General features: G+C 41.2%; 1 protein-coding gene across 1 annotated transcript in view; it reads right to left on the reverse strand.

Annotated features, from left to right (window-relative positions):
* Window positions 1-17969, reverse strand: part of PTBP3 (polypyrimidine tract binding protein 3) — a 161525-nt gene extending 143556 nt beyond the window's left edge. The window contains exon 1 of the mRNA XM_077251113.1: window positions 17850-17969. The gene's annotated coding sequence lies outside the window, so the exon portion shown is untranslated. The remainder of the gene's footprint in view (window positions 1-17849) is intronic.
* Between the last annotated feature and the right edge of the window lie 674 nt (window positions 17970-18643).

Raw genomic sequence — 18643 nt, forward strand, 5'->3', positions numbered from 1 at the left:
AATACAGGAAGAAGCTGTCAACGCCTGGAGAACCAGGGACCTGCAGGGACCACGCCAGGAGCAGGTGAGTATAATGGGGGCATATTCACCTGCTCCACCGTCGGCGCCGCTCTGTCTTCCACATCCTCTGCAGTGATGCTCAGGTCAGAGGGTGCGATGACGCGATTAGTGTGCATGCCGCCCTCTGCCTAAAAAGTCAGTGCGTAGGACGGGGAAGACACAGCGGTGTTCAGCGGTGGAAAGGTGAGTATAGCAAGTGTCGGGGGCCTGAGCAACAAGAGGTGAGTATGTGACTTTTTTTTAGCGCAGCAACAGCATATGGGGCAAATATCTCCATGGAGCCTCTTATGGGGCCATTTGCAGAGTTAAATGGGGGTAAATTTCTCTATGGAGCATCTTATGGGGCCATGTGCAGTGTTATATGGGGCAAATATCTCTATGGAGCATCTTATGGGGCCATGTGCAGCATTATATGGGGGCAAATATCTATATGAAGCATCTTATGGGGCCATAATCAGCATTTGTGCAGCATTATATGGGGGCAAATATCTCTATAGAGCATCTTATGGGGCCATAATCAGCATTTGTGCAGCATTGTATGGGGCAAATGTCTTTATGGAGCATCTTATGGGGTCATAATCAACATTTGTGCAGCATTATATGGGGCATATTTTAATATGGAGCATCTTATGGGGCCCATCATAAACTGTATGGATCATTATATGGGTGTTTTTTGTATGGAGCATTATATGGGGCCCATCATGAACTGTATGGAGCATTATATGGGGCTCCTGATTCTATATGGATATTCAAAAACACTTAACCTACTGATGTCTCAAGTAATTTCACTTTTATTGGTATCTATTTTTATTTTTGACATTTACCGGTAGCTGCTGCATTTTCCTAGGCTTATACTCGAGTCATAAAGTTTCCCAGTTTTTTTGTGGCAAAATTAGGGGTCTCGGCTTATACTCGGGTCGGCTTATACTAGAGTATATACAAAATATATATAAAAAATCTACTCTAGTATATGCATGCTCGGTGGTCTCCCAAGTATTTTGACGTGATCGGAGATTTTGTTTTCGTCGTCACCTCAGTTGCATGATTTGCGGCTGCTAAACAGCTTGAATACATGTGGGGGTTGCCTAACAAACAGGCATTCATCACATGTATTCAGCCTGTCTAGCAGCCGCAAATCATGCAGCTGCGTTGACAAAAACTAAATCTCCGAGCATGCCGAAATACTTGGAGACCACCTGAGCATGCTCGGAGAAACTCGAGAAATGAACATACTTGCTCATCACTAGTCACAATAAAAAAAACAAACAAACAAGCAATATAGTTTAAAAACAAAACAAAAAGTCAGGCACCATATAGGAACAGCAGAGATGAGCTTGCAGTCAGGAACAGTAGAGCAGAGTTTGTGGAGGAGTACTATACATGAATGTTAAAGTTGAATTTGAAGTCAATAGAGTTTGTTTAGTACTGCCAGTAGTTAGTGAACAGAAAACAATCATATTGGTTTCCCAATTTGCGTTCAGTGCACTTTTATTACGTGTCCAAGCTGTGGCTCCTACAGAGGTTTCTACTGTATCATTAGAATTAAATTGCAATATATTGTTAATGGCTGTGTGACGTCTGCAAAACCATGCAGCCATTAACAATAGTAAAGCCACTTAAAATTCCCCTATAATGAGACTTTTAGAAAGCAGCTATCTTGCAGCTGCACCTCTGACATGTGCCAAACTCCAGCCTCATAGGTACATAAAGTGAACCTCTCACCAAGGTTGACCGATATGAGATACAGCAAATACCTTTCAGGCCTAATATACAGCATTCTATAATGCTGTATATATGCCCCTAACCTGAACTGCAAGACAAGAAAAAGAGCTTTTATTATACTCACCTGCGTGCGTCCGTTCTGAGCGGTGTTGCTCTCCTTGGTCCGGCACCTCCCTTCTTCTTGAAATACTGTCTTCCTTGTTTTGGGTGACCGACGCGTCCCTACATCATTCTCACAGTCTCCCTGGCATCGCGCTCTTTCGCAGGTGTACGTCTCTGCCCTAAATAGGGGAGAGTATAGTACTGCAGTGCGCATGCGCCGTGGCTGTTTGACCTTTCCAGGCGCCTGCGCCCTGCAGTACTTTGTTCTGTCCTCAACAGGGCAGAGAAGTATGCCTGCGCAGGAGCACGATGCCGGGGAGCCTGTGTGGATAAAATAGGGACGTTCTATCCACACGAAGCAAGAAGGAGGGCGGTATTACAAGAAGAAGGGAGCACTTTTCCTTATCTTTCAGGGGGCAGATATACAGCATTATAGAATGCTGTTTTATCAGGCCTGAAAGTTAGTGGCCGTATCTCATATAAGTCAAACCTGGTGACAGGGTCCCTTCAAGTCAGAATACAGGTGAATCAAATACCTCACCCACCACTTCCATTGCTGATTGAGGTTAACTCATTAAATGTAAGTTAACTTTGAAGCTGGTCTCCCACTTAATAGTCATTATATGAGTGTTTGAGATGCGGCAACTAAGAAATTGATTACTACAAGTCGTTTTCTGCTGTTTCATTAGGAATTAAAGGGAACCTGTAGTTAGTTAATTGCTGATGCCTAAAAAACAGGCAGCACAGATCATACCCTTATTGCAGTCAAAAGTATTTTTCTCTGAAATGCTTATATATTTCAGAGAAATACCATTTTAACCCTTACCCCCACCAAGCCTGTTTTCATCTTCATGACTAGGCCAAAGTTTACAATTCTGATCAGTGTCACTTTATGTGGTAATAATTATGGAACAATTCAATGAATCCCACTGATTCTGCAAATGTTTTTTCGTGGCACATTGTACTTTCAGATAGTGGTAAAATTTGATTGATATGAGTTGCATTTATTTGTGAAAAAAATTGGAAATTTGATGAAAATGTAGGAGTTTTCAAACTTTTAATTTTTATGCCCTTAAACGAGAGTCACACAAAATACTGTAGTTAGTAAATAACATTTCCCACATGCCTACTTTGCAGTGCAAAGCTCAGAAGGGAAGGAGCACCATATTATAGTACAGATTTTACTGCTATGGTTGGTGGGTGCCATGACCTACTGGAAGAGCCGCTGAAGTGCCAGCACAGCAGAGCCTACCATATGTGACCCCATTTTACAAACTACACCTCTCAATGAATTCATCTATGGGTGCAGTGATCATATTGACACCATAGGTGTGTCATAGAAAGTTATATCATTGGGCAGTGATGAAAAAATTATTACATTTTTACCACTAAAATGTTGTTTTAGCCCCAGATTTTACATTTTCACACAGGAAAATTAGTAAAAATGGCAACAAAATTTGTCCCACAATTTCTGCTGAATGTAGAAATACCCCATATGTGGCTGTACAGTACTGCTTGGCCATACAACAAGACTCGGGAAAGGAGTGCTATTTGCCTTCTGGAGCGTGGATTTTCCTAGAATAGTTTGTGGACTCCATATACAGAGTCCCTCAGTGCCAGAAGAGCAGAATCTCCCCTCAAGTAACCCCATTTTGGAAAATAAACCCCTTTGGGAGTTTATCTACAGGTGTAGTGACAATTTGGACTCCATGGTTTTCCAGAAACAAGAAGTAGGGAATGCTGAGTGAGAAATGCAAACTGCCGTTGTAGTGCCCGGTAAGTTGTAAAGCCCAGTACAAGCTTCTGGAGACACGCACCTGTAAATTAGGCGGGCTCTCATTGCTACAGAAATTGCAAGCACGTGGACAGTAAATGTGGTTTAGGCACATTGGGGCTCAAAAGGGAGGGGGGCACTTGGATTTGGAAGTGTAGAATTTGTTGGATTTCTTTTGGGGGACGAGGAGCCATTTCGCTTTTCCACAGCCTTTGTGCTACCAGTAACGTAGAATCCCCCTATATTTACATTAACAGATAACAGACCTGAGTGGGGACTAGCTTTATTGTGGATTGATTTGAAGCTTTTGTTGAAAACATTTTACATTGCATTTGCAATCACATTTATCTGGTGCTCTACGCTGAGCACTTACTTTGGGGTTTACATCTAAATCTGTGAGGAACGTGATTTAGATGAAACCCCCAAGGGATCCATTCACTATAATGGGGCAGCAGAGTTACTCTGGACTCCTTCTGGCCTCTGGTCAGCGGTGTCCTTCTTTCCAGATGTGCACAAAACTGTGGCAGATGGCACTTTTGTGCACACCTAAAAAGACAGACACGTCGGATCATAGGCCAGATGGCATACACAGTCTTCATCTGCCTCATAGGGAATCTTCTGCTGGCGGTTCCGTCTTAAACACATGTTAGAGAGATTCACATGGAAGCCCTGGTGTTAGAACTCAGTGTAGAGCACAGGGTAAATGTGCGCCGAGCCTTACTAGGATATTTGGGAGGCAGAATGAGCAAATGAACAGCTGATCAAGAATTAATTTTATTTTTCACTCTGTTCTATTTGGCTGCTGTCACACACTAAAAGTCATTTTTTATTGCAAAAACTAGAGATTTTGCATTACCATATTTTGAGAGCTATAATTTTTCCATATTTCAGTTGATGTTTTTATTGGTACAATTTTCAAGCACATTTTTTTTCATCACTTTCCATTTCAAATTGTGTGAGGCAGAATGAACAAAAACCAGCAATTCAGTTTTTTTTATGCCATTCAGCGTGTGGTAAAATTGATATGGCAGTTTTATTCTTCTGATCAGTATCATTACAACGATACCACATTGATATAGTTTTTTATGCTTTGGTGCTTTTACACAAAACTATTTTATAGAAAAGATAATTATTTTTGAATCGCTTTATTCTGAGAGCTATAACTTTTTTACTTTTTGGCTAATGGAGCTGTTTGGTGGCTTGTTTTTTGTTGGACAAGATAACGTTTTCAGCGGTACCATTTTTATTTACATTAATCTTAGTGATTATGTTTTATTCCACTTTTTGTTTGACGGTATGATGACAATTTTAGGGGGAAGGCAATAGCAAGCGTGTAATTTTTGTTTATTTTTTTCTATTTATATAAAAATGGAAATGTAATCGATACAATATATTTTTTATTTTCTGGGAGTTTTTTTATATATGTGTACAATTTTTTTTTATTTTTTATTTTACTTCTTTTACTTAGTCTCACTAAGGAACTTTCACTTTTACAGCTCTGATTGCCGTTATAAACCATTGCAATTCACGAACATTGCCATGTCTTATAACTGTCAGTGCTGTATTGGCACGTTAGTTAAATCAAGCACTGAGCATGATCTAACTAACTTGCTAGAGCCTGGTGACCTGGATGTCATGATGACATCAGGTCACCATGCCACGATCCGGCCCCCTCTCTCTACCTGTCTTCTAAATGCTGTGATATCGATGGCAGCATTTAGGGGGTTAAACTGCCGGGAGTGGTGCGGGCACCTGGAGCAACGCATAGAGAAGACAGCCAGGGGGAGCACTGTGCTAGTCCGTTCTCTGATTATGATCCTTGCCCAGACCTTTAAACTATAGATTGAATGCAGTGCGCGCCTCTTGCTCCAGAAATGCAGTCAGAATGAGCGGCTCACATAAGCTAGATTTGTATGAGCGGCAATGTGATAAAGCATGAATAATTGCTGGTTCCTAGCCATAAATAATTCCTAAGCCGCAGGTGTCCCCAGCCTATTACCCCAGGAAATTTAGACAAAGCATGTAGAGCAGGTACTTGTCCATAGTTAACCAGGAGTTGTTATGCAAAATGTAATTTTCGGTAAGTACCATGAAAAAGGGCCCTGAATGTATATGCCTAACCATGATGGCGGTTATTCCATGACATGTAATGAAAGCCTGGCAGTTCTAGAAAGCAGACAAACCTGAAAAGCAGATCTACTGTCAAAAAGCCAAAACACCATTTGTGTGGCTTACTCAATCTGCAGCTGTAAGCACTCGGCTGTGCCTCTGCTAGACTACAGCCCAGCAATAAAAGAAAAGAATCATGGGCACACTTTTGTAGGCAATGTTAGGCTATATATATATATATATATATATATATATATATATATATTAATTTACATTCTTACCTTTTAGATAACATTAAAATTTAACTTTCTAAATATATATCTGGAAAGGCTTGTGAGGGCTCATTCACACGTCAGTTTTTCACATACAAGTGTGACCAAAAATATGACAGCATTCGAATGCCATACGTGTGCTATCCGTTTGTCAATGACAGATTTTTATTTTTTTATTTTTCATCGGTAGTGAAGAAAAAAAAACAGATTAATCAGAGTCTGCTCAGAGTTTCATCTGTTTTTTGATCGAAACGTCGCCATAGGAGGCAGAATAAATGTGATGCAAATTCACCAACTTGTGAGGCGCTGTCCTTATTCATTATCTGATTAAACTAATGACACTGATTAAAAACACTGATTAAATTTAACCTGTTTTTCTCTGATGTCTGAATTAGGCCTGGGTCTTAAGATTGTCGCGTTTTGGCACACAGTAAATTAAGGGATTTTTCAGTATAGACAGGGATGGAATTTTGCTATGGTTTGATACCATTACCTCAATGGTGGCCCTCTTGCTTTTCTTATTCACAGTACCTGCTCAAAAGGATTCTCCAAAAATTATCTATTGCCAACATAGGAAAATAACATTTCACTTTTAAAATTGGGCTTCTGTTTGGCATTGTTCGGGAGCTGGTCACGTGATGTATGCAAATCTGACTTCTTTTCTCAAAAGTGTTGAAATCATGTACGTTGATCACACAGTCCTGCCAGTCTCCCAATGTATGGCAGATCATCAATGACAACCCATTTAGGGGGTCTGGCTCCAAGTTTTGCTTTGGAGCATACATACAGTGGCAAAGTTTGGGCACCCCTGGTCAAAATTACTGTTATTGTGAGCAGTTAACCAAGTTGAAAAGTAAATGATCTCTAAAGGGCCTAAAGTTGAAAGTGACACTTTTTTTGTATTTTATGCAAAAAACAAAAATAGATTGTAATTTTTTACATTTTAAAAATTACAAAAAGGAAAATGGGCAGATGTAAACGTTTGGGCACCCTTGAAGATTTGTGTGTTCAGATAACTTTGGCCAAAATTTCAGACCTTAATTAGCCTGTTAGGATTATGGATTGTTCAATTTCATAATTAGGAAAGGTCAGGTGATGCAAATTTCCCAGATGTATAAAAGCACAGCCTTAAAGAAAAAAAACAGCAACCATAGGTTCTTCTAAGCAGCTGCCCAGCACTCTGAAAATGAAAAGGGTGGAGGCCAACAAAGCAGAAGGCTATAAGAAAATAGCAAAGCGTTTTCAAGTTGCCTTTTCCTCAGTTCGAAATGTAATTAAGAAACGGCAGTTAAAAGGAGAACAGTGGAGGTCAAGATAAGGTATGGAAGACCAAGCAAAATTTCAGAAGCAGCTGCTCGTTGGATTGCTAGAGGCAAATCAGAACCTCTGCTTGACTGCAAAAGACCTTCAGAAAGATTTAGCAGACTATGGAGTTGTGTTACATTGTTCTACTGTTCAGAGACACCTGCACAAATATGGCCTTCATGGTAGAGTCAACCGAAGAAAACCTCTTCTGCATACTCACTGTAACATCAGAAGCATGCAAGAGAACATCTAAACAAGCCTGATGCATTTTGGAAACAAGTCCTGTGGACCGATCAGCTATGTTTGGAGAAAAAAGGGCACAAAATTTCAGGTGCAAGCTAAAGGTTTTACAATGGACCTCACAGTTCCTGATCTGAACATAACTGAAAATCTGTTGCTAGACATCAAAACAGAAGTGCATGCAAGACAATCCAGGAATCTCACAGAATTTAAAGAATTTTCCAAGGAAGAATAGATGAAAATCCGTCAAACAAGAATTGAAACATTCTTAGCTGGCTACATAAAGCGTTTTATAAGCTGTGATACTTGCAAAAGTGGATGTTACTAGGTACTAACAATGGAGAGTGCTGAAACCTTTGCATCGGCCCATTTTCCTTTTTGTAATTGTTAAAATTTAAAAGATGAAAATATATATATTTTTGCCTAAAATACAAAGGAAATGTGTCATCTTTAACTTTATGGCTTTTAGAGATAATTTAATCTTCAACTTGCTTAACTGTTCACAATAACAGTAATTTTGACCAGAAGTACCCAAACTTTTACATGCCAGTTTCATTAGCACAGTGCGGTTCCCAAAGGCATATCTAGGTGAGAAAGGTGGGGCGTTCATGCATGTTCAATAATCAAAGTGAAAACTTGGGGACTTCTAGAATAACTATTTTACCATTTTTAGAGTCTTTGTAACTTGGAAAGAATTGCCAAGAGCTAAACAGAACATGCAGAGCATTAAAGTCAACCAATACCCACTGATTTCAGTGGGACTGGCTAACCTTCCAATGTATAGGGTCCCTCCTGACTCACTCTTATTCCATATTAACCCTAGAACGCATACCCATAGAAATCTACACATTCACGCACCTGGGGCCTTTTAGGCCTGTTTACAATTATCATGGAATAACTCAAATAAAAATACTTTTCAAAGTTTATTGCAAAGTAAGGATGCATTCCCACTAGCGCAGGGGTCCGCCAGGACGGGATTTCGTAATGGATCTGACCTCCTGGTGACCCCAGCTAAGGCTGGCGGATGCATACCTGGGGCCTCGCAGGCCTGCCAGGTTACTTGTTTTCTATTTTCTGTAAAATTACTTTAGTTAGAATTTTGAAACTCTAGGTATTCTTCAGGTATATAGTTGTTAGTAATTTCCAGTTGTTCATATATTTTTATGTTATAGGCATTTCGGTATAACAACCTTTTTTTGGGACTACCCCATATTCACGCACCTGGGGCTAGGCCTGTGTGCAAATAACACGGAATAACTCAAATAAAAATACTTTTCAAAATTTATTTTACAATTGCAAGGTAAGGATGCATTCCAACTAGCGCTGGGGTCCGCCAGGAGGGGATCCGTAATGGATCTGACCTGCTGGTGACCCCAGCTAAAGGCCCCGTCTCACATAGCGAGATCGCTAGCGAGATCGCTGCTGAGTCACAAGTTTTGTGACGCAACAGCGACCTCCATAGCGATCTCGCTATGTGTGACACGTACCAGCGATCAGGCCCCTGCTGCGAGATCGCTGGTCGTGTCGGAATGGCCTGGACCTTTTTTTGGTCGTTGAGGCCCCGCTGACATTGCTGAATCGGTGTGTGTGACACCGATCCAGCGATGTCTTCACTGGTAACCAGGGTAAACATCGGGTTACTAAGCGCAGGGCCGCGCTTAGTAACCCGATGTTTACCCTGGTTACCAGCGTAAATGTAAAAAAAAACAAACAATACATACTCGCCTTCTGATGTCCGTCAGGTCCCTTGCCGTCTGCTTCCTGCTCTCACTGACTGCCGGCCGTACAGTGAGAAGTGAGAGCACAGCAGTGATGTCACCGCTGCGCTCTGCTCTCAGTGTACGGCCGGATCTCAGTCAGAGCAGGAAGCAGACGGCAAGGGACCTGGACACCGAAAGGCGAGTATGTACTGTTTGTTTTTTTTGGTAACCAGGGTAAACATCGGGTTACTAAGCGCGGCCCTGCGCTTAGTAACCCGATGTTTACCCTGGTTACCCGGGTGCTGCAGGGGGACTTCGGCATCGTTGAAGACAGTTTCAACGATGCCGAACTCGTTCCCCTGATCGTTGGTCGCTGGGGAGAGCGGTCTGTGTGACAGCTCCCCAGCGACCACACAGCGACTTACCAACGATCACGGCCAGGTCATATCGCTGGTCGTGATCGTTGGTAAATCGATAAGTGAGACGGGGCCTTTAGGCTGGCGGAATCCCGCCATTCCGGCAGCCTTAGCTGGAGTTACCAGGAGGTCAGATCCATTATGGATCCCCTTCTGGTGAACCCCAGCGCTACTGGGAACACAGCCTAAGATGTGTATATTTCAAAACATAATTATGTGCATAAAACAACAAAAAAGTAAGTAAACGGGCACGCCAAATATAGGCATTCTATATGCAATTTTTTTATGAAAACATTTTTTGGTTGTAGCAAACTTGGTGCAGGAATATTTATTTGTAACTTTACATATTCCCCCGACAATTCTCGTATATTATTTTTTCGGCTGAATGTTCCCTGCATACATTTTGTCCGCAAGTAGAACAGAAACGCTCCGATTTTCTTTCCTTCTTTGCTGGACAAATATAGCAGCGCTTTCTTTTTTTTTCTCTTTGCTCTGGATGTTCCAGAAAGCGTATTCCACATCGGATCATTGCCTCCGTAATTTGCCTTGATAAGCAAATCATGCTGCTTCTCTCCATCATAGTAGGCATCAAAAGTTCATAACAAAGTTCTGTCAAAAATAGACGTCTCTTGTCTTTCCTGTTGGCATGGAATTCTGGATTAGTTTGACAATAAACAATGTAGCTATTGAGGGCTGACACATCAAGGATATTGGAAAAAAGGGCAACAGGCCAACGTTTAGTCTGCCTTTTGCACGAATACTCTCCAATCATTTCATCCATCTTGTCGACACCTCCTTTTGTCTTATTATAATGCATACAATGTATAATTTTTTTCTTATTTTTATTATTTTTATGTTGTCATGCAGAATCCACACTCTTCCCAGCAATAGCAAAGTCATAAAAGTTCTTCCCCAGCAACAATACAGACAAAAAGACTTAGTATCACATGTAAACCTAGTACAGGCCTAAAAGGCCCCAGGTGCGTGAATATGGGGTAGTCCCAAAAAAAGTTTGTTATACCGAAATGTCTGAAACATAAAAATATATGAATAACTGGAAATTACTAACAACTATATACCTGAGGAATACCTAGATTTTCAAAATTCTAACTAAAGTACTTTTACAGAAAATAGAAAACAAGTAACCTGGCAGGCCTGCGAGGCCCCAGGTATGCGTTCTAGGGTTAAATATAAAAAATGCAATCCAAAATAGTGAAGCTGGGCTCAGTTCACATGTATGGGGTAGTCAGGAGAGCTAGCTGTCAGCTTACTGTTTGACTCACAGCCATCTCTTGTGTTTTGGAATCTTAAAAGAACTACTCTTCTATGATAAAATACACTAATTAAAATGTACAAAACTTCTTAAAATGACAAGCCCTTTAGAGGTAAATTGAGGAGTCTTTAATTGGAGTCCATCAGTAGGATCAACCCTTCTAAGCAGTCTACATGGGAATGCAGGTCATAGGCATAGTCGGATTATAATAAAGGCAATATGGGCTACTGCCTGGGGCCCAAGATTCCAGGGGGGCCCGTGGCAAGATTGTCCTTGTTATAATATTTTTTTTGTGCTCATCGCCAGCAGGGAGCACTCCTATTGATTGGCAAGAACGCTTCTTCAATGATTATCTTTCAGTGTAAAGCAGCTTTTATTTGCAGAGAGATGATTGGAGTCATACTTTTGTTTTCAAAAGAAACACCCTTATTATGTAAAGGACTGTCCCTTAGTATATAGGGTCTTCTCTTATATTCAGTGCTGTACGTAAGGGAAAAAATGTTCCCTTCTTCCATAGCATCCCCTCTTGTTATGTATAGCCTTGTCCCTTCTCCCATAGCATCCCCTCTTGTTATGTATAGCTCCGTCCCTTCTCCCATAGCATCCCCTCTTGTTATGTATAGCTCCGTCCCTTCTCCCATAGCATCCCCTCTTGTTATGTATAGCTCCGTCCCTTCTCCCATAGCATCCCCTCTTGTTATGTATAGCTCCGTCCCTTCTCCCATAGCATCCCCTCTTGTTATGTATAGCTCCGTCCCTTCTCCCATAGCATCCCCTCTTGTTATGTATAGCTCCGTCCCTTCTCCCATAGCATCCCCTCTTGTTATATATAGCTCCGTCCCTTCTCCCATAGCATCCCCTCTTGTTATGTATAGCTCCGTCCCTTCTCCCATAGCATCCCCTCTTGTTATGTATAGCCTTGTCCCTTCTCCTATAGCATCCCCTCTTGTTATGTATAGCTCCGTCCCTTCTCCCATAGCATCCCCTCTTGTTATGTATAGCTCTGTCCCTTCTCCCATAGCATCCCCTCTTGTTATGTATAGCTCCGTCCCTTCTCCCATAGCATCCCCTCTAGTTATGTATAGCTCTGTCCTTTCTCCCATAGCATCCCCTCTTGTTATGTATAGCTCCGTCCCTTCTCCCATAGCATCCCCTCTTGTTATGTATAGCTCCGTCCCTTCTCCCATAGCATCCCCTTTTGTTATGTATAGCTCCGTCCCTTCTCCCATAGCATCCCCTCTTCTTATGTATAGCTCCTTCCCTTCTCCCATAGCATCCCCTCTTGTTATGTATAGCCTCGTCCCTTCTCCCATAGCATCCCCTCTTAGGGTATGTGCACACGTTGCAGATTTCCTGCAAATCTGCAGCTTTTTTTTCTGCGCAGAAATGCTGCAGATCCGCAAGTGATTTACAGTACAATGTAAATCAATGGCAAAAAAAATGCTGTGCTAATGGTGTAGAAAAATCTGCACAGAAAACGCAGCAGATTCAAAAAAGGACCATGTCAATTCTTTTTGCAGATCTGCTGCGTTTCTGCACCCATTCCATGAGAGAAATCTGCAGGGGTAAAAAAAGGAAGAAATCCACGCAAAAATCTGCAACGTGGGCACATACCAAAAAAAAGGCGCAGATTCTGACCTGTGTTTTCTGCCAAGAAATGCAGAATCTGCACAGACAATTCCACAGTCAAATCTGCAACGTGTGCACATAGCCTTATTATGTATAGCCTCATCCCTTCTCCCATAGCATCCCCTCTTGTTATGTATAGCCTCGTCCCTTCTCCCATAGCATCCCCTCTTGTTATGTATAGCTCCGTCCCTTCTCCCATAGCATCCCCTCTTGTTATGTACTGTATAGCCTCGTCCCTTCTCCCATAGCATCCCCTCTTATTATGTATAGCCTCGTCCCTTATTACATGGTATCCTCTATTGTTATATTTAGTGCTGTACGTAAGGGAAAAAATGTCCCCTTCTCCCATAGCATCCCCACTTGTTATGTATAGCCCTGTCCCTTCTCCCATAGCATCCCCTCTTGTTATGTATAGCCCTGTCCCTTCTCCCATAGCATCCCCTCTTGTTATGTATAGCCTAGTCCCTTATTACATGGTATCCTCTATTGTTATATTTAGCGCTGTACGCAAGGGAAAAAAATTGTGGTCTACAGATGTGCAAGAGAGCACCTGTATGATCATCACGTGACCTCCTAAAATATCATATGACGTCACGTGATACATCGGGTGCAAGCTGCCCTGGTTTCCCTTTCTACCCCCTGATAAGAAGCTGAACAATAGGATATCTTGATATCTGCGATCCAATGTCTTGTTCCAAAGAAATCCATGTTTTTTTAGTATGTGAATAAACTGTGGGTCGGACATAGATCTTTGTGTCCAGAGCTTATTATAAATGAAAGGAAGAGTTTCCAGTATGAGACTTGCTATGACGGTCCGCTTTCCTGATGTCACTGCAGAGCTGTGGACCACCAGTGGTGAATTATAGTTTTATTACTCATTTCTTGGTGCAGTTACACATGGTCTCAGAAACATGTGAATAATGACAATTGGCCTATGTAACCTGCACCTTTACCAAGACTGGACTTCATAATGAACGTGTCAGATCATACACTTTTTGAGTGATCTTAGAATAGACCTAGGCATGTTGTGGTCTGACTTACAGACCGGGACAGCCAGAGGGCTGGAAATAATGGCGTACTGCACCGCCGGGGACTCCCTGCCCAACATCTCAATTTCACAAGATGCAGATGATAGCAAATACAAACTGTGGAACAAGGAGCAGCCAGCTCGCTTCCACCACTGAGACTCTGCTTTGGAGAGCACATCAGGCGTGATGTCGTCACTAGATTGCTACCGCTGTACGAAGAAGCCTCAGTACATTGCATAGACCGTAGCAACGAGGGAACAGGGTTAGGAAAGTTGTTTTATTTTTTTAAATGGTCAGTTCCTGTGAAGGGCTGTGTGGGGAAGTCCTAATGTGTGAGGACATCATACTGTTTGAGGGGCCAAGTGGTGAAACCATACTGTGTGAGGGGATTATGGGAGCATCATATTATGTTGGTAGCTGTTAAACCAAGGTAAAAGGGCTAAATAACAGGAACATGAGTATGATTTAGTGTTTTGTTTCTAGAAACTTTATAAAAATCATTAAATGTTGTTTTGATTTGCTGACAAAGAATACATGTTATTATAAGCCCTATCGTGACATGTATTATCTGTAGAAGCAAATCAACAGAATTCTTTTTTATCACTTAATGTTGAGCAAAATTATTATAACACAATAATTATAATAACAACAAGAACTAAGTTTGGCAGGTTGGTTCGGCCCTCCACAATGGTCAGTCTCTCACATGGCACCTTGAGAAAATTATTTACCCACCCCTGCCTTAGAGCATCATCTTTTGGATGTACCTGACTGTAGTAGTTTACCATAAAGCAATGACATTATCCCAACAGCCATATTAACAATATTTCTTCTCTTATGCTCTCCCATCTGCCAGTGTCTTTAAAAACAGATCCCGGGCTGCTAAGACAATCATACTCACTTCTACACAATCAGTGTCTTATCTTGCTATATCTTTCACAGAGTACATATTTATATTGAATTCCTAAGATTCCTTGCCCTGCGCCCCCTATCCCAAATTATTACCTTTGACCTCTAACATTTGCCATGATTGAGCTTTGTACAGATTGCTATGAGAGACCAGAACTAGGGATGGGCGAACCCGAACTGTAAAGTTCGGGACAGTACTGAACACACACGGGTTTCCATGGAAAACCCGTGTTACAGTTCGTGTCCAGTTCGCGTCGCTGGACAGTTAAGTATAATTATAATGTTTATTATTAATCTTCTGCTTTTTTTATGCCGCATCCAACCCGCAGCGTTTACTGATCGTCTGCACCTACCCTTAAAATGTCTCTGTGTAATAAGTACCGGGCTCCTGGGATTAGTCCAGCCCTGGCTCGAGACAGGCAACAACTATAGCAAGTGAAATTCATCGTCTGGCAAGGTTGCCAGTGGCACTATGCCAAAACATGCCTAGTAAACAGATATCTAATCATTTATTGATGGTATGCACTGGATGTAGCAAAAAAAAAAAAAAAACAGGAGCAAATCTCAATTATTGTGGGTTACAGAATAAGAAAGCAAAGATATGGTTTGGATTACTGGTCTATTTGTACGATACAATTTTATATTGCTAGTAAAGTATTTCTTGACCCTGGATTCTCAAAAGGTCATTAACTCTGAATTAATATTTTCTATTGCTGTTTGCACTGTGAAGCTGGCTTTTGCTTACCTCTGTGCTCCCCTCCATATAGATATCCTAACACCTTACGTATGTGTGCGAGCTCCACGACGGGTGCAGAAATAGTGGAAAATACAGCAATATTTCACATCTATATATATTTTTTAAAGATCAAAAAGCATATAGATCAGGGGGTGGAAAAACTATTACAGACATTACTAGCCTTATCTACCACTCTAGAATCCAGGTTTTTTTTTTTTTGTAGCCAAAAATGAAGAATTTCACACAAAAATAAATACATCTTTAAAAAGCACCTAATATTGGACTTGTGCAGCAAATTTCTTTTGTCACACTTGAACGTTGGCAACCTCAAGCAATATGGCTAATTATATTTTTAGGCCTCATTCAGACGCCCATGTTGTATCTGTGTTTTTCACAGATAGATCACGCACCCATTATAATCTATAATGCTGGTCACGTGTCCCGCAATTTTTCACTGACCGTGTATATGTGCAAATCCCACAGAGACATGGCAATTTTCCAATGGTAACACGTATGAAAAGTGCAATTACAAGTCTATGGGTCTGTGAGAAACACATAAAGCACATGGATGGCTTAAGTGTACAGTCCGTACTTAACATTGCAAAGTATAGGAGAAGCTTGTCCATCCTTGGAAAACACTTATGACTGATGGTAAAAAGGACACACTGACCACACCTGGATGCAAAACACTGATGACGATACCTTTTTTTCACATACACTTGTAAGCACGGACGTGTGAATGAGGCCTTATGAAGAGTCCCACGCCTCCATACGGTGCTGCAATTAAATGTTTCCAAGTAATATACTCAACATCTAAAAAGTGTTTCTCAGGCATTTAGTCACTTCTGGTTCACAAGGCTCTGGCTAATACACCTAGTCTATATGTTTTCTATACTCCATTAGCAAATTCACACGTATCAGCACTAAAATATAACATACAATGGCTACTTTATGGAAGGATCATTGTGTGAGGAACCTATAGGCCTCTCTAGGTCATAGGTTGCTAGGGTTACCCACCAGAAGATGTTCTGGTGTGTGTGTGTGTACGTGTGTGATGTGTGTGTGATAAAAATACATACATACACACACACTCCCTCACTATGTCTTAAATTACATAATTAATGGGGAGGGGGCCTTGGGGAGAATTTTATTACTCTTAAAGGGAACCTGTCACCTGAATTTGGCGGGACCGGTTTTGGGTCATATGGGCGGGGTTTTCGGGTGTTTGATTCACCCTTTCCTTACCCGCTGGCTGCATGCTGGCCGCAATATTGGATTGAAGTTCATTCTCTGTCCTCCGGAGTACACGCCAGCGCAAGGCAACATTGCCTTGCGCAGGCTGGCGCCCATATGACCCAAAACCGGTCCCGCCAAATTCAGGTGACAGGTTCACTTTAATTATATAATGTATATATAATATGTGTAGGTCTACGATGTATATATATATAATACACACACAATATACAGTATATATATATATATATATATATATATACACATACATACATACATACATATATATATACACACAGACATTACATATACACATCACATACATACACACACATTATATATATACATACATACACATCACATACACACACATTATATACACACACACACATCATATACACACACACACACATCACATACACACACATTATATATACATTATATAATAATAATTAATAGTAGTAAAATTCCGGATGAGGCCCTCTCACCATTAATAATTTAAGACACAGTAAGTAGATGTTTTCGCCTCTGTATACTACAAAAATAGTACATTAGTATCTGCATATTATTTTTATTTCTCCTTATGTGCAACTACAATTTTAGAAATGACACTTTAGTAGTTCTTCCCTATGAAATGGATGTCAGACGCTTCCTATAAAAAAATCTTGGACTTATCTATATGAATGTCCCTTCAGCTATAGAAAGAGTCCTAGTGGCTTCCAACTACACAGGTGTGACTGCACACACACAGGGAGGGGCCGCCTGCATACTTCACACACCTCTGCTTCACAGGGAATAACCAAGTCCACAGCATAATGACAGGCCGGGCAAGTCTGACCACAGAAAAACTAATAATGCAAATATTACGAGATACTGGGTCTACGTATATGCACCACGAGGTGCACAATCGACATACAACCTTTCGAAAAGTATACAACTGCGTAATAAAAAAAATATATATATATGACGACACCAAGTATGGAGGGCTCCTTTAAAGACACACTCAGTTATTAAGTTTCTCCACTAACATCTTACAATGTAGCGTCAGCTTTGATAAATGTTTAAGGAAACAATGTGATACAATTAAGTAAGTAGTTCAATGTAATAAATAGCAACAAGGAAACTCATTTATCCAGGGCAGGAATCCACCGCCCCTCTGAACTGAGGTTTACAAACACATACACACCCACCATCCCCTAGAGGGATGTTCAAAGAAGATTAGAATTTCAGGGAAAAGCACAAGATATTATCAAGTCCTGTTCTCCTGCTGGGCTACAGTCACTGGTGAGGAAAACACTACCTGCACCTTCACACAGGAGACATAAAGGCAATGTAGTTACTTACCCATCCATGGCCCGGAGGACAAGGAAAAGAAGGGAGAAGGGAGACAGACAGAGCAGAAGAGACCAGTGCAGAGAAGAGGGAAGAGGAGGAGGGAAGAAGGAAGGGAGATGATTGAAGAGGAGGAGGGAAGGAGGAGGGCAGAAGAGAGGTGCCACTGGAGAAGAGGGGAGTTACCACTTTAACAGCTTCACTGCCAGAAAAACTAGAACACTCACTGATCACATGTCTGATGATTAGGAACACTCCACAAAATATTAAGGAAATAGTAAAAAAAACATCATAGAACCTGAGGACCCAAATACATGACAGGACAACCTACGAAAACATGGACTGTATGTGGCATGAAGTCAAAACGGCATAATAATTTTAGGTAATAAAGCTATTTTTACAATACACGCTCCTAATACTAAGACAATTTTATATGAACCTGGAATAAATCCAAAAAGCTGATAAGGGTAAAGATGGAATATTGGGGAATTCTGAGTGTCTCTGTGAGGGTAGCTCCATAATATGGCCGGAGCTGGAGCATGTAAACTCTTAGGCACTCACACCCCACAGCCTTTCACCGTCGGCCCCATAGCATGCCACCGTCGCCCTATTACGTGCCACAGAGATTCTTTAGAAGGTCATGTGCATGAGTCTATAAGCCATCACAATCCCTGCAGGCTATTATTAGAACATTTTCACTTGAAACAATAGGAATTACAATATCCTTGTATTGGGAATTACTAGTTATGTCGTTTCCCATTGTTGCCAGGAAAACCCTTAATTTCTTCTGACTTCTTATATCTGTA

Source organism: Ranitomeya variabilis, chromosome 1, assembly GCF_051348905.1.
Source record: "Ranitomeya variabilis isolate aRanVar5 chromosome 1, aRanVar5.hap1, whole genome shotgun sequence".
NCBI lineage: Eukaryota > Metazoa > Chordata > Amphibia > Anura > Dendrobatidae > Ranitomeya > Ranitomeya variabilis.